General features: G+C 38.8%; 1 long non-coding RNA gene across 1 annotated transcript in view; it reads left to right on the top strand.

The window, feature by feature from the left end:
* Positions 1-668: 668 nt before the first annotated feature.
* LOC132516055 (uncharacterized) overlaps positions 669-26,422 on the top strand; it is a 98,560-nt gene continuing 72,806 nt past the window's right edge. The window contains exon 1 of the long non-coding RNA XR_009539242.1: positions 669-814. This is a non-coding gene — a long non-coding RNA (uncharacterized LOC132516055). The remainder of the gene's footprint in view (positions 815-26,422) is intronic.

Genomic DNA, 26,422 nt, shown 5'->3' with positions numbered 1-26,422 from the left:
TAACAATTATAGTAGTAACCATGCCATTTAATATTTTTGAGAGCTTCCTATGTACTATGCAGTGTTCCAATGCTTTACATGCTTTACTCTTTCAATAGACACGACAAGCCTATGCAGTAGTACTCTTATTATCTCTGAAGATCAAGGATAGACAAACTATGGCCTGTGGCCTATTTTTGTAGGGCCCATGAACTAAGAATGGTTTTTACATTTTTAGAACATTGTAAAAAAAAAGAGAGAGAGAGAGAGAGAAGCAGAAAATGCTACAGAAACTGTATTAGGTTTTGCAAAACCTGAAGCATTTACCATCTGGCCCTTTATAGAGGACTTTTCCTGAGTCCTGTTACAGATGAGACAACTGAGCCAAAAGGAAGTCCACTGTACCCAGGCGGTCTGTCTCTGGGAAAGACAAACTATTTCTGAGTTGCTCACAATTAAGTCCCAGAGAGGTTAAAGAGACTTTCCCGAGTTGTACAGTCAGTTACTGGCAGTGCTGGGACTCTATGCCAAGATTTCCAGTTCAGTGTTATTTCTGATACACCCCAGGATGTTCTTCTTGGTACCTCCCTAGACTAGACCTTAGAAATCATCAGTTTTAAACATGTTGAATACTTTAATTTCGTCTCCTATTTACCCAACGCAAAGTTATCTAATGAGGAGAACTCCAAGACAGCTCAACTCATTTTGGGATAGATTTAGGGATGAGAAATTTGTTATCAGATATATGGATAGTTGATGTCCCTCATTTGTACCTTGTCTTGCCTTCTTGCAAGGTTTGGGCTGCTATGAAGAAGACGTAGCTCTAACTGCCTGGGTAAGTCTGAAAACTTTTCTGTGATGATATATTGTATTTTCTTCTTCTCTTTTTTTCTTTCTCTTGACTCCACTACCACATGGTTCTGTAACAAGTTTTAGTTTCCATTCCTTAGGTTAAAATTATTTCTTGCAATAAGCTGAAAACTTTAAATAGAATGGATGATATACCTTGAGGAGCTCCAAAGTAAATCTTGGGGCCAGAGAGATAATTAGGGCAGTGCTCCAGGTATTATCAAAAGGAGTCTCTGGGGCTTCCCTGGTGGCACAGTGGTTGAGAGTCCACCTGCCGATGCAGGGGACAGGGGTTCGTGCCCCGGTTTGGGAGGATCCCACATGCCGCGGAGCGGCTGGGCCCATGAGCCATGGCCGCTGAGCCTGTGCGTCCGGAGCCTGTGCTCCCCAATGGGAGAGGCCACAAGAGTGAGAGGCCCGCGTACCGCAAAAAAAAAAAAAAAAAAAAAAAAAAAAAAGGAGTCTCTGTACGGAAAAGGCAAGTTCTTCATGTGCCCTAAAGAGAAGCCAGCTAGGCCACATGTCTCTGCCCACTCACATTTAGGATTACATTGATCAATATCCTTATTCCTTGCTAAGGGAAATGCCATTTCACTTGGGCTCAGGAAACGGAATGCAGCCACCAATAACTGATCAGTACAGATACTCATTTTAGATATGAGTAGCCAAGAATCAAAACCACTGGAGGAGAAACCAGCAGCATGAAAGAGAGGCTTCAAAAAGGGGGGAAAATAGAGAAACTAAATCCTGAGGAAATAGAGTTAGTACAGGATATAGGAATTTAATAAAATTCTGTTTATCTCCAGAAATATTTGAGAAGCTTTTAAACTCACAAAATAAGAGTAGTAGCTACAAAAAAGAAGCAACTAGAGAACACAAAAGGGCTTTAGGAAATTAAAAACTTGATTTACAAAATACCCCACACCCCTCAGTAAAAAGGTTGAATGTAGCAGCTGACAACTGAATTAGCAATGGAGAAGAGATCTAACCAAAATAAGTACAATGCAAACCATATATATAATTTAAATTTTTCTAGCAGCCACCTTATGAAAGTGAAAAAACAGGTGAAATTAATTTTAGTGATATATTTTATTTAACCTGAAATATTATCATTTTCAAATGTAATAGATATGAACAATTATTAATGAGATATTTACATTCTTTTATTTTTCATTCAAAATGTTTGAGTACCTGGTGTGTATTTTGTATTTACAGCACATCTCATTCTGGACCAACCATGTTTCAAGTGCTCAGTGGCCACCTGTGGCTGGTGGTTACCATATTGGACAGCATAGATCTAGGAGGTTGAATTGAAGGAATTACCCTAGAATAGAGTAAAAGTGCGAGAGAAAAATGGGGAGACATATTCGATCAGGGATGAAAGAAGAGAGGAAGAGTTAGAAGCTGTTGTAGAAGTTCAGGGGAGATGCATAACAGTGGGGCAACAATAGAAATGGAGATCAGCGAGAGGTGACAGGATGCCTTTGGGATAGAAACGTGGGGTTTGTTGACAGAAGAGGAGGACCAAGGCATAGTTCTAAGTTTCTGGCTTAACAGTTTGATGACCAAAAGGTTCTTTTTTTGAGGGGATGAAGTGTAGAACATAGCCCAAAATTTGAACTAGAGAGATACAGTGTGGCACTCTGCTAAGTCAGTCTTTTCAGCACCGGTGGTAAGGATTTTTCTGGACACAGGCAACCTTTCTTCTTACCTTCATTTGTTGCAGTCTGAAAAATAATTTGCATATTTTATAAACTAAACTAGCAAAGGGAGAGAAGCGTGTCTCACTGTGAATACACAGTCGTTTTAGTCTGTGAAGAGCATGAAAGCGAAGCATCAGAAACAGCAGTGACGGTTGAACGGAGAGCTCAGAACCTGATTCCATTGTTCTGTTATCAAGGACTGGGAATTTCCCCCCTTCTCCGGCTCTCCTCCCTAGCACTTTTCTGGCAATAAGTGCTTTCACCATCTTTTGAACTGTGGAAAATACTAAGCCCTAAAACCAAAATAACAATTTTTACTTCAGTTCATTACATGTATCTGCTTCTCAGAAACTAGTTAAGGTTAAAAGAAGCCAATTTCTTAAAGTTCAGTGGTAGGACAAAACTACCATTGTTCTTTTTTTAGGCCCAGCTGCTCCGCGGCATGTGGGATCTTCCCTGACCAGGGCACGAACCCGTGTCCCCTGCATCGGCAGGTGGACTCTCAACCACTGTGCCACCAGGGAAGCCCCCATTGTTCTTTTTAAAAGCAAAGCATCGGTGAATTTATATTTATTATCTGAATGTTCTTTATAATCAGAATGTACAAAGATTCAAACCAACACATGCATAATATCATACAGTTTGCCACATGCTTTTAATATATAATCTCATCTAATCTTCATAATTGCTATTTAAGGAGTTATTACCAACTTTTTAATAGGTGAAGAAGTATATTTTGAAAGATTCACTAACATGAGCTAATGTACATGAAGTGCTTAAAAGAATGGCACAACATACATGCTGAATGCTTTCTATTGCATTAATAATACTGCTGGTAATGATAATAATAATAATGATAATAATGATATTAACTTGTTCAATGTCACATAAGTGGTGGGGATTTGAACTCAGGAATCCATGATAACTTTATGAGCAAATTAACTTGTCAAAGTGAATCTATCTTTATTCATTTTTATTATAGAAGTAATGTACTTACACAGAGAGTTTGATGGAGAAAAATAAGTCACTCACCCGTAATTCTACCATTTCAATATAATAGGTATTATCATAAAAAGTGATTTTAGATTTGTAAAGGTTTCTTTTGAAAAGTATTACTGATGCTTTAATTTGCCTTCTTCTTTTCTGGAATCTTTCTAATTATTTTTTCAGAGTAGAAATAAAAAACACACTGGTTTTCTTCCTCTTTTTCTTTCAGTGACATTAAAATATCTAGATTGCACATTCTAATCATTCTAATTAAGAATTGTTTTGGGTATTAACCCTCTTTTAGACATTTGGTTTGCAAATATTTTTTCCCATTTCTTAGGTTGCCTTTTCACTTTGTTGAATGTTTTCTTTGCCATGCAGAAGCTTTAGATTGATGTAGTTCTACTTGTTTATTTTTGTTTTCGTTTCCTGAGCTTTTGTTGTCAAGTACAAAGTAATTGCCAAGATTAATATCAGGAGATTTTCTTTCTTTAATTAATTTTTATTAGAGTATATTTGCTTTACAATGTTGTTAGTTTCTGCTGTACAGCAAAGTGAACCATCTATACATATACATATAACCCCCCTTTTTGGGATTTCCTTCCCATTTAGGTCACCACAGAGCACTGAGTAGAGTTCCTTGTGCTATATAGCAGGGGTCCCCAACCCCCAGGCCATGGACTCTGGCCTGTTAGGAACCAGGCCACATAGCAGGAGGTGAGAGGCTGGTGAGCGAGCGAAGCATCATCTGTATTTGCAGCCGCTCCCCATTGCTCGCATTACCACCTGAGCTCCACCTCCTGTCAGATCAGTGGCAGCATTAGATTCTCATAGGAACGCAAACCCTACTGTGAACTGTGCATCGAGGGGTCAAGGTTGCACATGCCTTATGAGAACCTAATGCCTGATGATTGGAGGTGGAGCTGAGTGGTGATGCTAGCACTGGGGAGTGGCTGCAAATACAGATTATCATTAGCAGAGAGGTTTCACTGCACAGAGACCATAATAAATCAGTTGCTTGCAGACTCATATCAAAACCCTATCAGTGAGTGGCAAGTGAAAACAAGCTCAGGGTTCCCACTGATTCTGCATTATGGTGAGTTGTATAATTATTTCTTTATATATTACAATGTAACAATAATAGAAATAAAGTGCACAATAAATGTAATGTGCTTGAATTATCCTGAAACTGTCTCCCTGGCCCCTGTCCATGGAAAAATTGTCTTCCACCAAACCGGTCCCTGGTCCCAAAAGGGTTGTGGACTGCTGCTATACAGTATGTTCTCATTAGTTGTCTATTTTATACATAGTATCAATAGTGTATCAATCAATCAATAGTGTATATATGTCAATCTCAATCTCCCAATTCATCCCTTCCCCCACTTCCCCCTTGGTATCCATACATTTGTTCTCTACATCTATGTCTCTATTTCTGCTTTTCAAATAAGATCATCTATACCATTTTTCTAGATTCCACATACATGCATTCATATACAATATTTGTTTTCTCTTTCTGTTTTCTCTTACTTCACTCTGTATGACAGTCTCTAGGTCCATCCACCTCTCTACAAATGACCCAATTTCATTCCTTTTTATGGCTGAGTAATATTCCATTGTATACATGTACCACACCTTCTTTATCCATTCCTCTGCTGATGGACATTTAGGTTGCTTCCATGTCCCGGCTATTGTAAGTAGTGCTGCAATGAACACTGGGGTGCATGTGTCTTTTTGAATTATGGTTTTCTCTGGGTATATGCTCAGTAGTGGGATTGCTGGGTCATATGGTAGTTCTACTTTTAGTTTTTTAAGGAAACTCCATACCATTCTCTACAGTGGCTGTATCAATTTACATTCCCACCAATGGTGTAAGAGGGTTCCCTTTTCTCCACACCCTCTCTGGCATTTGTTGTTTGTAGATTTTTTGATGATGGCCATTCTGACTGTTGTGAGGTGATATCTCATTGTAGTTTTGATTTGCATTTCTCTAATAATTAGTGATATTGAGCATCTTTTCATGTGTTTCTTGGCCATCTGTATGTCTTCTTTGGAGAAATGTCTATTTAGGTCTTCTGCCCATTTTTGGATTGGGTTGTTTGGTTTTTTGATATTGAGCTGCATGAGCTATTTATATAATTTGGAGGTTAATCATTTGTCAGTTGCTTCATCTGCAAATATTTTCTCCCATTCTGAGGGTTGTCTTTTTGTCTTGTTTCTGGTAGGAGATTTTCCTCTATGTTTTCTTCTAGGAGTTTTATGGTTTCAGGTCTTATATTTACATCTTGAATCCATTTTGAATTGATTTTTTGGGTATGTTATAAGAATGCAATTTCATTTTTTTGCGTGTGGATATCCAGTTTTCCCAACACAATTTATTAAAGAGACTATCCTTTCCCCATTGTGTATTCTTAGTGCTTTTGTCATATATTAGTTGACTGTATATGTGTGGGTTTATTTCTGGGCTCTCTTCTGTTCCATTGATCTATGACTCTGTTTTATTCCAGTACCATATTGTTTTGCTTACTATAGCTTTGTAATATAGTTTAAAATCAAGAGGAGTGATGCCTCTTCCTTCTCAAGTTTGTTTTGGCTATTCAGGGTTTTTTTGTTCCATATGAGTTTTAGGATTTTTTTTTAAATTTTTGTGAAAAATGCCACTGGTATTTTGATACGGATCACCTAAATCTCCAGATCACTTTGGGTAGTATGGACATTTTAACAATATTAATCCTTCCAATCCATGAATATGGAATGTCTTTCCATTTCTTTGTGTCTTCTTCAATTTGTTTCATCAATGTCATATAGTTTTCAGTGTACAGGTATTTTTCAATAGCAAAAACCAAATAAGCTGATTTAAAAATGGGCAAATGATATGAATAGACATTTTTCCAAGGATTTTCCAAACAGATATATGGAAAGGTGAGCAACATCACTAATTATCAGAGAAATGCAAATCAAACCCACAATGAGATATCACCTCACACTTGTTAAGATGGCTATTCTCAAAAAGACAAGAGGGGCTTCCCTGGTGGCACAGTGGTTAAGCATCGACCTGCCAATGCAGGGAACATGGGTTCGAGCCCTGGTCCAGGAAGATCTCATATGCCACGGAGCAATTAAGCCCGTGCACCACAACTACTGAGCCTGCATGCCACAACTACTGAAGCACGTGTCTGAAGCCCATGCTCCACAACAAGAGAAGCCACTGACATGAGAAGTCCGTGCACTGCAGTGAAGAATAGCCCCCACTTGCCGCAACTAGAGAAAGCCTGAATGTAGCAACAAAGACCCAATGCAGCCAAAAAAAAAAAAAAAAAAAACCGACAAGAGAGAGGAGTCAAGATGGTGGAATAGGAGGATGTGGAATTCATTGCTCCTCACAAGTACGTCAAGAATTCATCTACAAATGGAACAATTCCCACAGAGCACCTGTTGAACATTAGTGGAAGACTTCAGACATCTAAAAGTATGAAAGAAAGAAGAAAAAAAGAAAAGTGGAATAAAAAAAAGGGACCAGCAATCCTAGTGGGAAGCTGATGGTGAAGGGAGGTCCCCACACTCAAAAAAACTCCCTCACCCTGTGGAAATCAGCTGGGACAGAAAAGGACCTCCAGGGGATCAAAGGAGAATGCAGCAGATGGTCTGTGGAAGGCAGGACAAAGTAAGAATTGCACGCATGCTCTACACCGCACCTCTGCGTGTTCCAGCCTGAATTGTGAGTTGCCTGTTGTGAAAGGGGTCTGGGTGTTGGAAAGTGAGGTTTGTAACGCCGACCCAGGGAGGAGATAGTTGTTGGCTGTGAAAAGACAGCCTGAAAGGACAGGAGTAAGGAGCTCCACCACTGGGAAAGTCTGCGGAAAAAACCTGAGATACCATAAAAGCAAGGTGTCATTGTTGAGTGGTGCACAAGGGGTGGAGCCGCCATTATAACTCCCTTCCCTTTCCCTTCCCAAGGCTTCCTTGGCCTCCGGCACTGGGAGGAACTCCCATTTGAATGGGCCCACTCCCCCCTCAGGCCTGGGTCTCCTCTACCCACGAGGGCTCTGGGTGCCTGGGTGCCAACTATTCCAAAGCCTCCTTGGGAATCAGCCCTGGGCACCCCTGCCAGGGACAAGAGTCCGCTGATGCTGACGGGGACTGAGTGCTGAAGTATGGGGTTGGGAGAATGGAGCTGGGGAGAGGAAAGCTTTTGGGAACATGGATATAGTAGAGGGGATGGGAATGAGGGGGTACATGGCCAGGAATGCCCCTAGAGAGAGTGTAGTCTGCCTGAAAAGTGAGGTGCCATTGTTGAGAGGTGTGCAGGGTGAAGGGCTGCCACCAGTCCCATACGCCAGCTCCACTGGGAGGGACACCCACCAGAACAAGTGTGCCACAGTCTATTCCAACTGCTTGTTGGTCCTGCTGCCGCAGGCAACTTGCAAACATTATATTCATGGTCTCAGTACCCCTACCCCAACATGAGTGAGTAAGTGTGCCTCAAGCAACTGCTGGTTTTGTCCCCTCTCACCGGGGCAAGGAACAGATGCCTGAGGGCAGTGCACACACAAAGGTGGAGTCAAAACCAAACCTGAGCTCCAGGAGCGGGGTGACTAAGGAAGTGGAACAGAAATCTTTCCGTGCAGCTGCACAAGCTGTGGATTACCCAGCCCACGATTGGCTGGGTAAATCTTGCATCTGTGGAATACCTGAATAGACAATGAGTGTTTCAACAATTGAGACTTGTCTAGCCTTCACAGCACTGGACTCAGAGGACAAGTACACGTGGGGATCAGGCCAGGTCAGAGTCTGAGCTGGCTCCACAGTGCCCACCGCAGGTTCAGAGACCTAACTAGAGGTATTGGAAGGGGAGGTGAGGATTGGCTCTGGCTCACTGTGGGAGCAAGGATACTGACAGAGGAGGCACCAGGAAAATATTCTTATTACAATTATTTTTTGTTTGTTTTGTTTTACTCAGTTGTTGGTGTTGTTGCTTTTATTATTTCTTATCTTTCATTTTTAATTTATTTACTTTTTTAATATATATAATTTTTTATTTTTCTATTTTTACTTTACTTTTTTGTTGCTTTGCAGTGTTTTCTCTTATCTTTGTTCTTTTTTCTTTTTAAAATTTTTTTTTCATTTTTTTCATTCTTTTAATGTGTATATTTTATGTTTTCTTCCGTTTTTATTGTTTGTTTGCTTTTTGTTTTATTTGTCATTCTTGGTTTTTGTTAGTTTAGTCCTTATTGACTGTTCTCATATTAGAATTCTTCTGTTTGTTTGCCTGTCCCCTTGGGTTTTTTGTGTGTTTGTTTTTCCTTTTTTCTGTATGTGTGAGTGTGTGTGTAAGTGTGTGATGTGTGGTTGTTGCTGTTGTTTTTTGCTGTTGTTTTTGCTATTTCTCTTGAGTTTTGTTTGTTTTCTTTTCTTTTTTGTCTTTTCTTTTCTTTCTTTTTTCTTGGGTTGCACTGTGCAGCTTGTTGGTTCTTGGTTCCCCAGCCAGGGGTTGGGCCTGGGTGTTCAGGGTGGGAGCGTAGAGTCCAGGATGCTGGACTGCCAGAGAATTCCTGGGTCTGGGGAAAAGTAATCAGTATGCATGCTCCCAGAAGTATCCATATCAACACAAAGACCCAGCCCCACACAACTGCGTGCAGGCTCCAGTGCTAGACACCTCACACCAAAGAACCAGCAAGACAGGACCACTGCCCCACCCATCAGCAGACAGCCTGCCTTAAGTCGTATTAAGCCCACAGAAACCCCAAAACACACCACCTGATGAGGACCTGCCCTACAGAAGGAAAAGACTCAACCCCACCCACCAGAGTGCAGGCACTACATCCACTCACCAGGAAGCCTACACAAGCCCTTGGACCAAACTCACTCAACAGGGGGCAAACAACAGAAGCAAGAGGAACTATGACACTGAAGCCTGCAGAAAGAAGACCATAAACACAGTAGGTTAGACAAAATGAGATGACAGAGAAATATGTTGCAGATGAAGGATTGTGGTAAAATCTCACAAGATCAAATAAATGAAGAGGAAATAGGCAAACTATCTGAAAAAGAATTCAGAGTAACCGATAGTAAAGATGATCCAGAATCTCAGAAATAGAATGGAGGCACGGATTGAGAAAATACAAGAAATGTTTAACAAGGACCTAGAAGAACTAAAGAATAAACAATCAGTGATGAACAACACAATAACTGAAATGAAATATACACTAGAAGTAAACAACAGCAGAATAACTGAGGCAGAAGAATGAAAAAGTGAGCTGGAAGATAGAATGGTGGAAATAACTGCTGAGGAACAAAATAAAGACGAAAGAATAAAAAGAATTGAGGAGAGTCTCAGAGACCTCTGGGACAACATTAAACACACCAACATTCGAATTATAGGGGTCCCTGAAGAAGAAGAGAAAGGGAAAGGGCTTGAGAAATTATTTGAAGAGATTATAGTCAAAAACTTCCCTAACATGGGAAAGGAAATAGTCAATCCAGGAAACACAGAGAGTTCCATACAGGATAAACTCAAGGAGAAACACGCTGAGACACATATTAATCAAACTAACAAAAATAAAATACAAAGAAAAAAAATTAAAAGCAGAAAGGGAAAAACAACAAATAACACACAAGGGAATCCCCATAAGGTTATCAGCTGATTTTTCAGCAGAAACTCTGCTGGCCAGAAGGGAGTGGCAGGATATATTTAAAGTGATGAAAGGGAAAAACCTACAACCAAGATTACTCTACCCAGTGAGGATCTCATTGAGATTCGAGGGAGAAATCAAAAACTTTACAGATAAGCAAAAGCTAAGAGAATTCATCATCACCAAACCAGCCTTACAACAAATGTTAAAGGAACTTCTCTAAGTGGGAGACACAAGAAAAGAAAAGGACCTACAAGAACAAACCCAAAACAATTAAGAAAATGGTAATAGGAACATACATATCTATAATTACCTTAAATGTAAATGCAATAAATGCTCCAACCAAACGACACAGACTAGATGAATCGATACAAAAACAAGACACATATGTATGCTGTCTATAAGAGACCCACTTCAGACCTAGGGACACATACAGACTGAAAGTGAAGGGATGGAAAAAGATATTCCATAGAAAGGTGAATCAAAAGAAAGCTGGAGGGGCAATACACATATCAGACAAACACACTTTAAAATAGAGACTATTACAAGAGACAAGTAAGGACACTGCATAAAGAACAAGGAATCAGTCAAAGAAGAAGATAAAACAATTGTAAATATCTATACACCCAACACAGGAGCACCTCAATACCTGAGGTAAATGCTAATAGCCATAAAAGGGGAAATAAAGTCATCCACAATAATAGTGGGAGATTTTAACACCTCACTTACACCAATCAACGGATCATCCAAACAGAAAATTAATAAGGACACACAAGCTTTAAATGACACAATAGACCAGATAGATTTAATTGATATTTACAGGACTTTCCATCCAAAAACAGCAGATTACACTTTCTTCCCAAGTGCGCACAGAACATTCTCCAGGATAGATGACCTCTTGGGTCACAAATCAAGCCTCAGTAAATTTAAGAAAATTGAAATCATATCAAGCTTCTTTTCAGACCACAGTGCTATGAGATTAGAAATCAATTACAGGGAAAACAACATAAAAAACACAGACACACGGAGGCTAAACAATACGTTATTAAATAACCAAGAGATCACTGAAGAAATCAAAGAGGAAATCAAAAAATACCTAGAGACAAATGACAGTGAAAACATAACGATCCAAAATCTATGGGATGCAGCAAAAGCAGTTCTAAGAGGGAAGTTTATAGCTATACAAGCCTACCTCAAGAAACAAGAAAAATCTCAAATAACCAATCTAACCTTACACCTAAAGGAACTAGAGAAAGAAGAACAAACAAAACCCAAAGTTAGCAGTAGGAAAGACATCATAAAGATCAGAGCAGAAATAAATGAAATAGAAACAAAGGAAACAATAGCACAGATCAATAAAACTAAAAGCTTGTTCTTAGACAAGATAAACAAAATTGATAAACCATTAGCCAGACTCATCAAGAAAAAGAGGGAGAAGACTCAAATCAATAAAATTAGAAATGAAAAAGGAGAAGTTACAACAGACACTGCAGAAATACAGAGTATCCTAAGAGACTACTACAAGCAACTCTATGCTAATAAAATGGACAGCCTGGAAGAAATGGACAAATTCTTAGAAAGGTTTACCCTTCCAAGACTGAACCAGGAAGAAAGAGAAAATATGAACAGACCAATCACAAGTAATGAAAATGAAACTGTGATTAAAAATCTTCCAAGAAACAAAAGTCCAGGACCAGGTGGCTTCACAGGTGAATTCTATCATTTAGAGAAGAGCTAATACCCATCCTTCTCAAACTCTTCCAAAAAATTGCAGAGGAAGGAAAACTCCCAAACTCATTCTATGAGGCCACTATCACCCTGATATGAAAACCAGACAAAGATACTACAAAAAGGAAAATTAGAGACCTATATCACTCATGAATATAGATGCAAAAATCCTCAACAAAATACTATCAAACAGAATCCAATGATACATTAAAAGGATCATACACCATGATCAAGTGGGATTTACCCCAGGGATGCAAGGATTCTTCAATATATGCAAATCAATCAATGTGATACACCATATTGACAAATTGAAGATTAAAACCATATGATCATCTCAATAGATGCAGAAAAAGCTTTTGACAAAATTCAGCATACATTTGTGATAAAAACTCTCCAGAAAGTGGGCATAGAGGGAACCTACCTCAACATAATGAAGGCCATATTTGACAAACCCACAGCAAACATCATTCTCAATGGTGAAAAACTGAAAACATTTCCTCTGAGATCAGGATCAAGGCAAGGATATCCACTGTCACCACTATTATTCAACATAGTTTTGGAAGTCCTAGCCACGGCAATCAGAGAAGAAAAAGAAATAAAAGGAATATACATTGGAAAAGAAGAAGTAAAACTGTCACTATTTGCAGAAGATATGATACTATACATAGAGAATCCTAAAGATGCCACCAGAAAACTACTAGAGGTAATCAATGAATTTGGTAAAGTTGCAGGATACAAAATGAATGCACAGAAATCTCTTGCATTCCTATACACTAATGATGAAAAATCTGAAAGAGAAATTAAGGAGACACTCCCATTTACCACTGCAACAAAAAGAATAAACTACCTAGGAATAAACCTACCTAAGTAGATAAAAAACCTATATGCAGAAAACTATAAGACACTGATGAAAGAAATTAAAGATGATACCAACAGATGGAGAGATATACCATGTTCTTGGATTGGAAGAATCAATACTGTGAAAATAACTTTACTACCGAAAGCAATCTACACATTAAATGCAATACCTGTCAAATTACCAATGGCATTTTTTACAGAACTAGAACAAAAAATCTTAAAATTTGTATGGATACACAAAAGACCCCGAATAGCCAAAGCAGTCTTGAGGGAAAAAATGGAGCTGGAGGCATCAGACACCCTGACTTCAGACTATACTACAAAGCTGCAGTCATCAAGACAATATGGTACTGGCACAAAAACAGACATATAGATCAATGATAAAGGATAGAAATCCCAGAAATAAACCCACGCACATATGGTCACCTAATTTATGACAAAGGATGCAAGAACATACAATGGAGAAAAGACAGCCTCTTCAATAAGTGGTGCTGGCAAAACTGGACAGCTACATGTAAAAGAATGAAATTAGAACACTACCTAACAATGTAAACAAATATAAACTCAAAATGGATTAAAGACCTAAATGTAAGACCGACACTATAAAACTGTTAGAGGAAAACATAGGAAGAACACTATTTGACATAAACCACAGCAAGGTCTTTTTTGACCCACCTCCTACAGTAATGAAGATAAAAACAAAAATAAGCAAATGGGATCTAATGAAACTTCAAAGCTTTTGCACAGCAAAAGAAACCATAAACAAGACAAAAAGACAGCTCTCCGAATGTGAGGAAATATTTGCAAATGAAGCAATGGACAAAGGATTAATCTCCAAATATACAAACAGCTCATGGAGCTCAATATTGAAAAAACAAACAACCCAATTAATAAATAGGTGGAAGGCGGAAATAGACATTTCTTCAAAGAAGACATACAGATGCCCAACAAACACATGAAAATATGCTCAACATCACTAATTATCAGGGAAATACAAATCAAAAGTACAATGAGGTGTCACCTCACACGGGTCAGAATGGCCATCATCAAAAAATCTACAAACAACAAATGCTGACGAGGGTGTGGAGCAAAGGGAACCCTCTTGCACTGTTGGTGGGAATGTAACTTGATATAGCCATTATGGAGAACAGTTGGAGGTTCCTTAAAAAACTAAAAATAGAACTACCATATGACCCAACAATCCCACTACTGGGCATATACCCAGAGAAAACCATAATTCAACAAGACACATGCACCCCAACATTCATAGCAGCACTATTTACAATAATCAGGACATGGAAGCAACCTAAATGTGCATTAACAGAGGAATGGATAAAGAAGGTGTGGTACGTATATACAATGAAATATTACTCAGCCATAAAAAGGAATGAAATTGGGTCATTTGAAGAGACATGGATGGCACTCTCTATGACACTAGAGGGTGTCATACAGAGTGAAGTAAGTCAGAAAGAGGAAAACAAATATTGTATATTAACGCATATATGTGGAATCTAGAAAAATGTTATAGATGATCTTATTTGCAAAACAGAAATAGAGACACAGACGTAGAGGAGAAATGTATGGATACCAAGGAGGAAAGGGGTGGGGTGGGATGAATTGGGAGATTGAGATTGACATATATACACTATTGATACTATGTATAAAATAGACAGCTGAGGGGAACATACTGTATAGCACTGGGAACTCTACTTAATGCACTGTGGTGTCCTAAATGGGAGGGAAATCCAAAAGATAGGGGATATATGTTTATGTATGGCTGATTCATTTAGCTCTGCAGTAGAAGCTAACACAACACTCTAAAGCATCTATACTCCAATAAAAATTAATTTAAAAAAAACACAAGTGATACTTGTAGGTGAAGGTATGGAAAAAAAGCAACCTTTGTAAACTGTTGATGAGAATGTAAATTGGATCAGCCACTGTGGAAAACATCATGGAGATTTGAAAAATAAATAAAAATAGAATTAGCATATGATCTAGCAATCCCACTATTGGGTATACAGCCAAAGGAATTGAAATCAGGATTTCAAAGAGATATTGGACCCCTGTGCTTATAACATTATAACATTATTTACAATAGCCACAATATGGAAACAACCTACAACTTAAGTATCTGTTCACAAATGAATAAGAAAATGTGGCATATATACACGATGGAATATTATTCAGCCATAAAAGGAAGGAAATCTTGTCATTTGTGACCACATGGATAAACCTGGAAGACATTATGTTTAGTAAAATAAGTCAGACAGAGAAAGACAAATACTGTATTATCTCACTTATCTGTAGAATCTACAAAAGTCAAACTCATAGAACCAGGGTAGAATAGTGGTTACCAGGGACTGGAGGGTTGGTAAAATAAGGAAATATTGGTCAAAGGGTATAAACTTTCAGTTATAAGAGGAATAAATTCTAATGTACAGCATAGTGACCAGTTAATAATACTGTATTTTGTACTTGAAACTTGCTAATAGACTAGATCTTGTGTTCTCACCATACCAAAATAAACAAATAAATAAAAATGGTACTATGTGAGGTGATAAGTGTGTTAATTTACTTGATTTTGGTAATTATGGATACATATATCAAACTATCCCATTGTATACCTTAAATATATACAACTTTTATTTGTCAATTATACTCAAGAAAGCTGAAAAAAATTTTTTTGAATTAAAAAATATGATTCCCCTCCTCCCCATAAAAAAGAAAAAGAGAGGATTAGTATTGTGGATCAGTAATGATTCAGGGAAATGGAAAAGTTTATAATTATAAGGAGAAAATGTAAAAATGTTAGTAGTTGTGGTTATAGAAACACCTAAAACAATTTAATTGAAGTGTGATATTAATTTATCTAGTAGAGTTGAATACAGTTTATGATGAAAAAGCTATCCTTTTCATCTGTTCTTTGATTAGAATCATATTATCACAATGGGTATGCGGGGAGATGTTCATCAATTTTTCCCACTCTTACACACACTATCAAGGTAAGTGAAAGTTCACTCATACCTTTTACTGCCTGCTCCCCCGCCCCAAGTAATCTCTTAGCATCGATTGGAAATAGCTTTATCCATTTAGACTGACCTCTAATTTTTAATGACAAGCATTAAAAATCCAATTAGAAATTTAATTAAAATGTGACTTTGCTAACCTGTGTTAGATGATTTTCTAAGCTCCAGGAATAATATTAGAGTCTTTAGCTCATCAAAGACAATAAATCTGCTCATGAGACTTTAAAAATTTTTAAACAAGCACTATATAACTACTATCTTAGCTTTGATTCCCATCCCTCAACATTTCTTGTTATATTGATACTTCTGCAATAGCTTCCTGTCTAATTATTCTGTCTCCATTCTCTCTACCCCAAATTCATCTTCCATACAGCCATCGGAGTGATTTTTCAATAACACACATTTGATCATATTATTCTCCAACTCTTGCCTTTAATATCCTTCAGTGGCTCCCTGCCACCCTCAGGATGAGTCTGAACCCTTTGTCACAGCATACAGGGTCTTTCATAGTCTAGATTCTACCTATTTCCTCAACCTTACACCTTTTCATTTTGCATTGGATGTTCACAATGGATACAGTCATATCTACAACCTGAAGTTCCTAAAATGGACTATCATTTTCCCACACCACTTTGCCTTTGCATCTGCTGTTCCCTTCCTCTAGAACACTATTCCAGGGTAAGTTTCTCATCCTTTGTACCTCAGCTGTGCATTGCCTGCTATTTACTTTTTGCACAGACCCTACTATGCTATGTGTGCATCAAACCCTACTTCCTCGTCCCTCTAGAATCAGGTAGACTGCTTTTCCAGACTCCCTCACAGTTAGATATGGCCTTGTGAGTTCTGACAAAAGGAACTCACAAGTTCCTAAAGCCTAAAGCCTCTGGATAATTTTCTATGCTCTCCTTAGTTTTTCATCTTCTGGTCAGATGCAAAGGATCCAGTGGAGGATTCCAAGGTCCTAGGGGATAGCAGAGCCCCTAGATTGAGGGTGCCTGCTCACCCATTGGGCCATCTGACTAGGAACGCCTGTGAGGACTTCCATCTGAGCAAGGAATAAACCTTTACTGTGTTAAGTTCCTGAACTTCAGGGGTTGTATATCATAGCAGTTATTTCCCAATGACGAATACACCTCCCTTGGTGCCAACTTTCTTCCAAAGTCCCTACTGCTCTGAAAAATTATGTGTGAATAAAGCACCCCTCTCTTCCAGCCCAGTCTAGGATTGGTTTATTGATGTAAATGAGAAAGAGAAAGTCTCTTCCCTCATAAAGTTCATATTCAGGTGGAGAACACAGGTAATAAATACTTAATAAAAATTTGAAGTGTAATTTCAGGCAGTGATAGCACTGTGAAGCAAGATAAAGCTGGGTAAGAGGATGGAGAGTGAAGGGTGTGGGGTCTCTTTTTTTTTCATAATGCAGTTAGGGAAGGCCTTTCTGGGATGTTATATTGAGCGCTGAGCTGAATGAAGTGAGGGATAAGTCACATGAAGTTTAGGGAACTGGAAAGGGAAATAGAAAGAGTTAAGGACCCGATGTAGACAATAGTATGGCTATTTATATCCGGGATATCAATAGCATAAGGAAGAGGAAGAAGGCCAGTGTGGCTGGAGAGGAAGAAGAGAGAGGGAGAGAAACAAGAGGGAGTTCAAGGAGGGAGGAAGAGCCTCAGGTCACAGAGAGCCTTTAAAGGCCTGGGATTCTCCTCTCAAGGAAATAAGGAGTCATTGGAGGGTTGTGAGCCGTTGAACGACACTTTAAAATGATCACTCTGGCTAATGCGTTGAGAATAGACCATGTCTTGGATTTCTGTGGACAGACTCCCACCCGCTCCCATGCCGTGGGCCACCATAAGTTTTATCTCCAGTCCTTCCTCAGCAATGAAACCAAAGGCACATGCCTAGCATGTCTCGTATGCTTCATTTCTCTCCCATCTTATTTCTTTCCTCCTCTCATTTCCCTAATTTTCCTGCCATTTCACCAATCATATGCAAAGGGTTTTAAAAAATACTTTATTGAGCATTTTTAGATATTATGTAGAAGGCAGGTTTTACAGTTTCTGGTCAACTATACTGCCAGAAACCCTGATTGCTTCTACTTTTCAGTGAAATAAGAAGCAACATCTCTACTCAAAGATATGGAGAACAGACTTGTGGTTGCCAAGGGGGAGAGGATGTCAGGGAGGGAAGGATTGGGAGTTTGGGATTAGCAGATGCAAACTATTATATACAGGATGGATAAACAACAAGGTCCTACTGTATAGTACAGGGATCTGTATTCAATATTCAAAAAACATAATGAGAAAGAATATATATATGTATCATTGAATCACTTTGCTGTATAACAGAAATTAGCATAACATTGTAAATCCACTATACTTCAATAAAATTTTTTAAAAAAGAAGCAGTCTTTAGTTGGGAATGAGAATGGTAGTATCGATGTGAGGAAAGAGGAGACTGCTTCAGAGAGTGGGAAAGTCAATTCACGAGGGAAATGCAGGGTTTTTGTTTTTGTTTTTGATAAGGTCACAAGGGATTAGGCAGGGGTTGGTCATTGTGTTCAGGATTATAGCAATGGAAAGACTAAAAGATATAGTCTTTCCCCAGGAAATGTAGACTAGTTGGAGAAACAATGAGCAATAACACATGAAATAATTAAAAGGTTTTATTTCATTCTTTCAACCATTTATTAACTCAATAACAATGTATCAATGATTATTTTAAAGCAGAAGACTAAAACACAGTCCCTGCTTAGATTCTAATAGGGTGAGGAAAAAAATGAGTTCCCTAACAGATGTATGTGCACCAAGGAGGCAGTGTCTCAGTTTGTCTGAAGGAGGGAGTGTGTGTGGTCAAGAACAGTGTAGAGAGCAGAGATGAGTCTTGAAGGATGAGTAGGACACTCCAGGTACACGACTGGAATGGGCAAGGAAGTGCATGCAGAGTAACAAAAGACACAAGGAAGAACTGAAAACACAATGTAACTCAGAGATGAAATTATTATTGGAGTTTGGTATAGCTAGGGAAGACTGCATAAAAGAAGTGGGACTTGAAAAATTGGAAGGATTTGAAAGGGAGAATTAATGGGGAGGAAACTTTAGTCTGGGGAAAGCATTTACAACAGAGGTGGGAATACTGATGGCATATGTTGAGGTGGTTAGAAGGAATACGCGATGTGGGTAGTCACCACCATAAGCACTGTATGTGCTACAATACATATTCTCCTCCTGCAGAGTGTAGGGGTGATGGGGTGGGGAAAGGTTAGATAGGATGGTGGGACTTCTAGATTGTAGAAGATCTTGCCTAAGTCCAGGGTCCACCTCTGATGGTCAGTTGTCTTTGCAGGAATATGAAAGGAGAAACTTTCTCCTTTCTCTATTTCTGCCTCATAAAGCCTCAGCACATTTCTGAATCCAGTCTAGTTTCTGTAAGCATTTGAGAACATCTAGTGATGGACAAATATCCCTCAGGAGGGAAGCTAGGTGGCACTACGTTACTGCCCAGCCACTGGTCTTTCAGAGCTTAGGGCATCCTAAGCTCTGAAGTACAGAACTATTAGTGGAGCTTTGAGAAAGATGGCCTGGAAGCCTTCTAGAGAAAGAAAATTTGTTCCTTTCATGAATTTTTATGTAATGTATCACTGTGATTTGGACCAGAATTAGCTAGCTGATCTGCCTGAATTCTGCTATGAAGGACATAATTCTATGTGCAGATGAAGATCACACTGTATTTTTCTATTTGAGAAATGTCTTTATTGTATTCTGTAAGTAAAGCATTATAGTGATCAAAGATATATCACTATTTCCTCCTAAGCTTTAATAAAGAATAAAAAAGTCCTTTTTGTTAGTAAGAATTCAAAAGTTGAAGTTGAGAAATAATGTTGCCTTCTTTTGCCCTTAGTGGTAGAGTTAGGACTCCCACTGAGAGCTAATGACAGCTAAATAAGTATTTGCCTGGATAACCTGCTGCTGTTTTGATTTCCTCAAAGTTTTTCTGGGGAAAGTAGCATTTAGAGCTAGGTTAATTTGATAACACTTTGTACCTGATGTAGCCAGTCAGTAGGTTTAGAAACAAAAGGTGCTTGCCTTTATGGCAGAGTGGAACGGGAAAGGTGTCTAGACATCCTCCACTAACAGAACATGTTGGTCTAAGATATAAATTTGCCGCGGAATAAGTATGGTAGAGAACAAAGAACAAGTTTATCTAAGGTGGACTTCTTTTCCAGGGGCTGTAGTTAACATTAAATCTTGGCTCCCCTCCCCCATTTTTCCTCTCTCTTTTTTACTCCCCTCTTTTTCCTTTTTGGGCGCACTGCACGGCTTGGGGGATCTTAGTTCCCTAACCAGGGATCTAACCTGGGACACTGCAGTGAAAGGGCCGAGTCCTAACCACTGGACTGCCAGGGAATTCCCTCCCCTCTCTTGACTTCTACTTATTATTGTATGAAATTATGTTACCTAAGTTAAGATCAAGCAAAATATTTAACCACAATCCTACCTAATGCTTCGGTTTCAGAGTCACCCCTTGTAGGAAGTTAGGGGACTATATGGGACATGGAGGAGAGTGTGTTTTGGGTCAGTAGGAGTCAGCTGAGGTGGAGGATAACTCAATCAGCATACTTTTTGACTTGCCTGGGATCATATTTATGCTACCCTCATGAATAGCTGCATAATTTTTTGCACAGGCTCCGGACGCGCCAGCCCAGCGGCCATAGCTCACGGGCCCAGCCGCTCCGCGGAACGTGGGATCTTCCCGGACCGGGGCACGAACCCGTGTCCCCTGCATCGGCAGGCGGACTCTCAACCACTGCGCCACCAGGGAAGCCCATAGCTGCATAATTTTGTATTTCCAATACTGTATTAAAATACAAACATTTGGGCCCTAGTACCATGAATAGGTGGAACTGTCCAGTTCAAAAATAATAATACAAATGGTCATTCAGAACTCAGTAAGATGTCAGGGCCCATGAAAAAATTATAGTTAGTGGGATTTCCCCAGTGGTCCAGTGGGTAAGACTCCGTGCTCCCAATGCAGGGGGCCTGGGTTCGATCCCTCGTCGGGGAACCCGACGATCCCACATACATGGCGCAACTAAGTCCGCATGCCACTGAGTCCACATGCTGCAACTAAGAAGTCCACATGCCACAACTAAAGATCGCACATGCCACAACAAGCCACAACTAAGACCTGGTACAGCCAAAAATAATAAATAAATAAATAAAGTTAAGTATTCTTAAAAATTTTAAGAAGACTTTAAAAATTATAAAACAAAAATTATAATTAGTGAAACAGATATGGTAGAAAAATATTCTGTGAGATGATTATTTCACTATTAACTAACCTGATTTTGATGAACTAGAAAGTAAGAAAAAAAGACATATAATGCTTCCTACTTGTATGTTTATGCACATATTCTGACTATCTCAGGTTAAAAGCCTTCGACTGTGGTTTTGAAAAGTCCTGAATGTTTCTCCATAGAATATGTTAACTCATGAAAACAAAACTAAACAAAACAACCACTCTCCCACCCAAAACATTAAATTCAGTTCTTCGTAAAAAGGATTGTTTCCATGTTTAATAAAACTTTTATTGTCAAAATGTTTATTTTCCCCTCAATCATTCTCCTTCTCTCTCTATTTTAGCCCAATGAGAGAGCAAATTTCTTTACCTCACATAGTCATGAGAGTCCCAGAGATCTGAACCAACCTGTAAACCCTGTGACTTTATAATAATACCAAATCGTCATAATAATTCTTAATTATTAATATAACAGCAAACACTTATAGAGCACTTACTATGTGCTAGGGCCTGTATTAAGCTCTTTTTATATATTAATCAAATGAATCCTCATAATAATTCTAGGAATTAAATTGTTAATTCAGTAAAATTCAAAGCAATTTTCTGAGTTTATGTAAAAATTACTGGAATCTTCTGAATGTTCTGAAGTTATTCTTAGTAATCTTCCTTTCAGATCTGCCTTGAAGAAAATGTTCTAAGGATCTCTGTTTCTCCCTAATGTCCCAATTTCCCAAAGCGGAAAGCTGACTGGAGACTTGAGAAGAGCATCTTATTCCTTGTTTTTCAGCTTAGACGTAGTATTACAACCAGGCTAGGATTTATTGCCCTTCTCAGCAGCTTTATTGAAAAGCACATCACATTCTATTGGCTGGGGAAAGGACGTTTGTTCTGTTCTTCTAAAATGCATAATTGTGCACTTTATTAAAGCTAAAGTTAAGGAATTCTTTCTTTCTCAGCAGGCCAAAGGCAGGCAATGCTCTGACAATAACCTCCTGTTATCCCAAGCGTCCTGCTGGAGGTTCATATTGTGACTGTGAATTGTCCCCGTTACATGTTCCTGGGGGTTAAGGGATGTGTTTAATGTCAGCCAGACTCCTCGCCTTCTCCAGAAATAAGGGTAATGCCAGCACCTCAGTTATTAGGGCCGTTAACAGTTTCTTCATTCAGCACGGCCTTGGTTTCCTGTTTTGATAACCCAGTACTGTACGTTCTCTTTCAATCTGGCAGAAGCGGTGCAAGGTTCTTGTTAGTCAGCTTTATTAGATGCTCATGTCCTTTGGAGGCTAGTTTTTGTATTTATTTCCAACATGAAGATCATGGGTTTGAGACCAGCTGAAAAATGCTCAATCTCTTCAAAATATCTCAGGGCACGCTCAGTCTGGTGTCGTGAGAGTGCCTGAAAGCTCAGGGTCCACATCCCAGCTGTACTGGTCATTGGCTCGGGAACCATGTGAGAGTCACTCAATCTCTTGGGGCCTCAGTGTCCTCAACTGCTTTGTGGGGTTAGATAAACTATCAAAACAATATTAATATTAAAAATAATAGCTATGTGGCTGCTTCCCACTAGCTATTGGTTTTACATTTGGTAGTGTATATATGTACATGTCACTCTCTCACTTTGTCCCAGCTTACCATTCCCCATAGCACAGGGAGATCAGCTCGGTGCTTTGTGACCACCTAGTGGGGTGGGATAGGGAGGGTGGGAGGGAGGGAGATGCAAGAGGGAAGACATATGGGGATATATATATATATATATATATGTATATATACATATATATATGTGTATAGCTGATTCACTTTGTTATAAAGCAGAAACTAACACAGCATTGTAAAGCAATTATACTCCAATAAAGATGTTAAAAAAAAGGAGGAATAATAATATCAAAACTACAATTATGATGTTTATTGAGTATTTTGCCAAGAGCCTTAGATGACATCTCTCATTTAATCCTTACAACAGTACTGTGAGGCAGGGACTATTATGGCCCCATTTCACAGAGTTGACTGGCAAGGGATTAGCACATTCATTTGCTTGCTGTCGGGTAGTCAGTAAGTGGTAGAGACTGTACTTGAGGCACTTGATTCTGTTTATTCTCAAAGTGTGACCCACAGACCAGCAGCATCAACAATATCTGTGAACTTATTAAAAATGCAAATTCTTGGGCACACTCTAGCTCCTTTGGGTGATTTCCATGCACACTACATGTTGAATCACTGTACTAGAACCTGTGTTCTCAACCTCCATATTGTGGTTTTCTGCATTCAATGAAGTTTTCAGATTGTCTGGAACATTGCCCTGTTGACTCTGGTTGGTTATGTGGTTGTCTCCCCGACCATCCCCTGCCCTTCCCCCCAACTTTGTGCATGTCCATCCCTTGTGCAACTGTGTGTCTGCTTCACAGAATGACCTGTGCCCAGAGAAGAAGCAGTCAAGGGCATATGAAGAGCATATTTTTCTCTTGTAATTGCCAGTATCCTTCCTCATGCACCATCAAAGTTAATGCTTATTAAAGTTTTGTTGCCAGAAACCACTGTATTTTACAAGTTTAAAAAAAATACTCTGCATATGAGAACTTATGCCTGTTAAATGCATAAACTTCCCTTCATTCCTGGGAGAGGGCTTCTGATAAACTTTATCAGTTCCAGGAGATTTCGAGGTGTTTAGTTATGTGAATTAACAAGAGAACACTGCATACTTTTCTTTCTGTTGGAAAAAAATCAAGTTATGTTTATGACCACCAATGATAACAGATACTGTAAATACAACAATTTCATGTATAGCCAGATTGTTATATAAACCTTAAAGGGCCTTTAAAAATTCTTCTAGGAAAAAAAAAATGGAATTTTAATTTTTTCTATGTGGCCTCCAATTTATCCTCATCACTATTAGATATCATATCATCAACATGTTTTTTTTTTCAGAGTCTGAATTCCTTCCACTTAGTTGCAAATAGTGAAGGGTATGATAGTAAGTGTTGCACTTGAAGAGTGTTAAGAAAAATATGACAGTAAAAAAGAAATGAAATTCTAGCAGGAAAGAGAAAAGGTATGTTTAGGTGTATCTTTTTTTAAAAAGAAGAAAAAAATGCTATTAGAAAAATTCAGAAACTGTAATAAAGTACAAGAGGAAAATAAAAATCATTCACTCTCTTACTATTCAGCACTGTTAGCATTTTAGTGTATATATCTTTCCATACCTTTTTTTGGCATATATAGACATTTATACTCTAGCTCTGTATTTTACCAAAAACTAGGTATTATTTTGTGTACTGTTTTGTAAATGTGGTAACTGTAGTTCTCCCTTCATATCAACCCATATAGATGTGTATAGCTTTCCAGGGTGACTCTTCTTGCTGGGAAGAATTGTTAGCAGGCCCTCACATAGTCCTGGTGGTGTTGGCTCCCATGTCGTGTATGCTTGGGACATATCCACAGTCACCTGTTCAGAATATAAGGAAATAACTGGGCAGTCATAATATATCTCTTATGGTTGGTCACTTCAAAATCAAATAAAATGACTAATGTGAAGCTTCCAAATCACTCATTCTACTGCCAATGGCTTGCTTGCTTTCTGTATTTTAAATTTACAAGTACCATGCAGTTCTGTTTTAGAGAATTCAACTTGAAGACCTACTTTCTGTGATTAATAGCTCCATTTCCTTACCAATACAGAAATTCCAAAATAAAGTTTGACTTCATTTCTTTTGTTCTTTTATTTTCTCAGGGAAATTCTGCCCCAGGGAAAGCACTTTTAGGGAGATTCCAGCAATCAGATTCAGGCCATGTGAACCATGTGTTAACTGTTTAGTTATTGGAAGTACTTAGGGAAAGAAACTTTACTGTAAATCTAGAAGGATGTAGATTTAGGCCTTAACTACACATAAGTTAGCTTGGGAAAAAACTAGCTGAATTCAGGGTAACAACTAGTGATGAACTAGCTACTGCTTAAATGTACTTTGCTGCATTTTTTCAAGCTGATTTTTATGGGAGGCTAAAATAAGATTCTTTTTGGGTGGTAGGTTTCTTTGTTTTTCAAACACAAAGGTTTTACAAACACAAATGTTTTGCCAAGAGATGTTTACTCCAGAGACATGCCAATTCAAGAACAGAATACTCTGTCTGAATCTGATAATAGACAGTGGCAAATTCTTTATTTTAGTAAAGTATATTAACTGAAGAACATACAGGGCAGGCACTCATGAAGGAAAGTTACCCTTTTCTGCTCTAGATCATGATACACAAATAATAACATGTACTGGAATGGGACTTGGGGGACATAAGAACAAATTCTTGAAAGTGCACTGAACTGCCCTTGGATGGTTAGAAAGTATTTATGCAGCTTTAAGAATTCCTCTACCACCTCTCCCTAGGCAGATATATGTAAAACAATAGTGTCCAGTTTATCAACAATTTTCACTTTCTGCTAACTTGAATCATTAACATTTCAAGTCTTTTGCTTCTTCTCTTTCTAAAGAATAGATGATATTCTTGATCATCTGTAAAGATTAAAGAGTACAAATTATATATTTAAAATGTAACAAATAATTCCAGTTTAGAAGCTAGGCCTTAGAAAGGAAATTAGAAAACTGAACCGTATATGTACCTTTTATCCTAATTCTGTGACTACCCAAAGTCAAAACAATCCACTGAGAATAAGCCAAACTGGTTATTGGAAACCTGTGAGTAAAAATAGGTATCCGAGAGAACAAAATGTTTGTTTGTTTGTTTGTTTGTTTTGTGTTACGCGGGCCTCTCACTGTTGTGGCCTCTCCCGTTGCGGAGCACAGGCTCCGGACGCGCAGGCTCAGAGGCCATGGCTCACGGGCCCAGCCGCTCCGCGGCACGTGGAATCCTCCCGGACCGGGGCACGAACCCGTGTCCCCTGCATCGGCAGGCGGACTCTCAACCACTGTGCCACCAGGGAAGCCCCAAAATGTTTTAAAAAATCTAAATTGATAATTTATGTAGATGCTTCCTACTCAAGGAGGTGGAGCATAATGTCCCAGCCCCTTGGATATGAGCTTCATGTAGTGATTTCCTTTCAAAGATTACAGTATGGAGAGTGTGCAGAGTAACTTTACAAAGAGAAACCTGGCAAACACTGTCCCAGCCAAGTGATCAAGGTGAACATTAACAGTGATTTGATATTAACAGACATGTTGATAGCATTTATTCTTGATATCATGTAATGAGAGCGGCCTCCCCCAAACTCATAACTCCTGTGTAACCATGAAAAAAACACCAGACAAATTCTAGTAGATGGACATTGTACAAAATATCTGACCAGTGGTCCTCAAAACTGTCAAGGCCATCAAAAACGAGGAAAGTTTATGAAACTGTCAAAACCTAGAGGAGCCTCAGG

The sequence above is a fragment of the Lagenorhynchus albirostris genome, chromosome 2 (genome assembly GCF_949774975.1).
Source record: "Lagenorhynchus albirostris chromosome 2, mLagAlb1.1, whole genome shotgun sequence".
Lineage (NCBI taxonomy): Eukaryota > Metazoa > Chordata > Mammalia > Artiodactyla > Delphinidae > Lagenorhynchus > Lagenorhynchus albirostris.
This window is presented reverse-complemented; position numbering and strand designations above follow the sequence as displayed.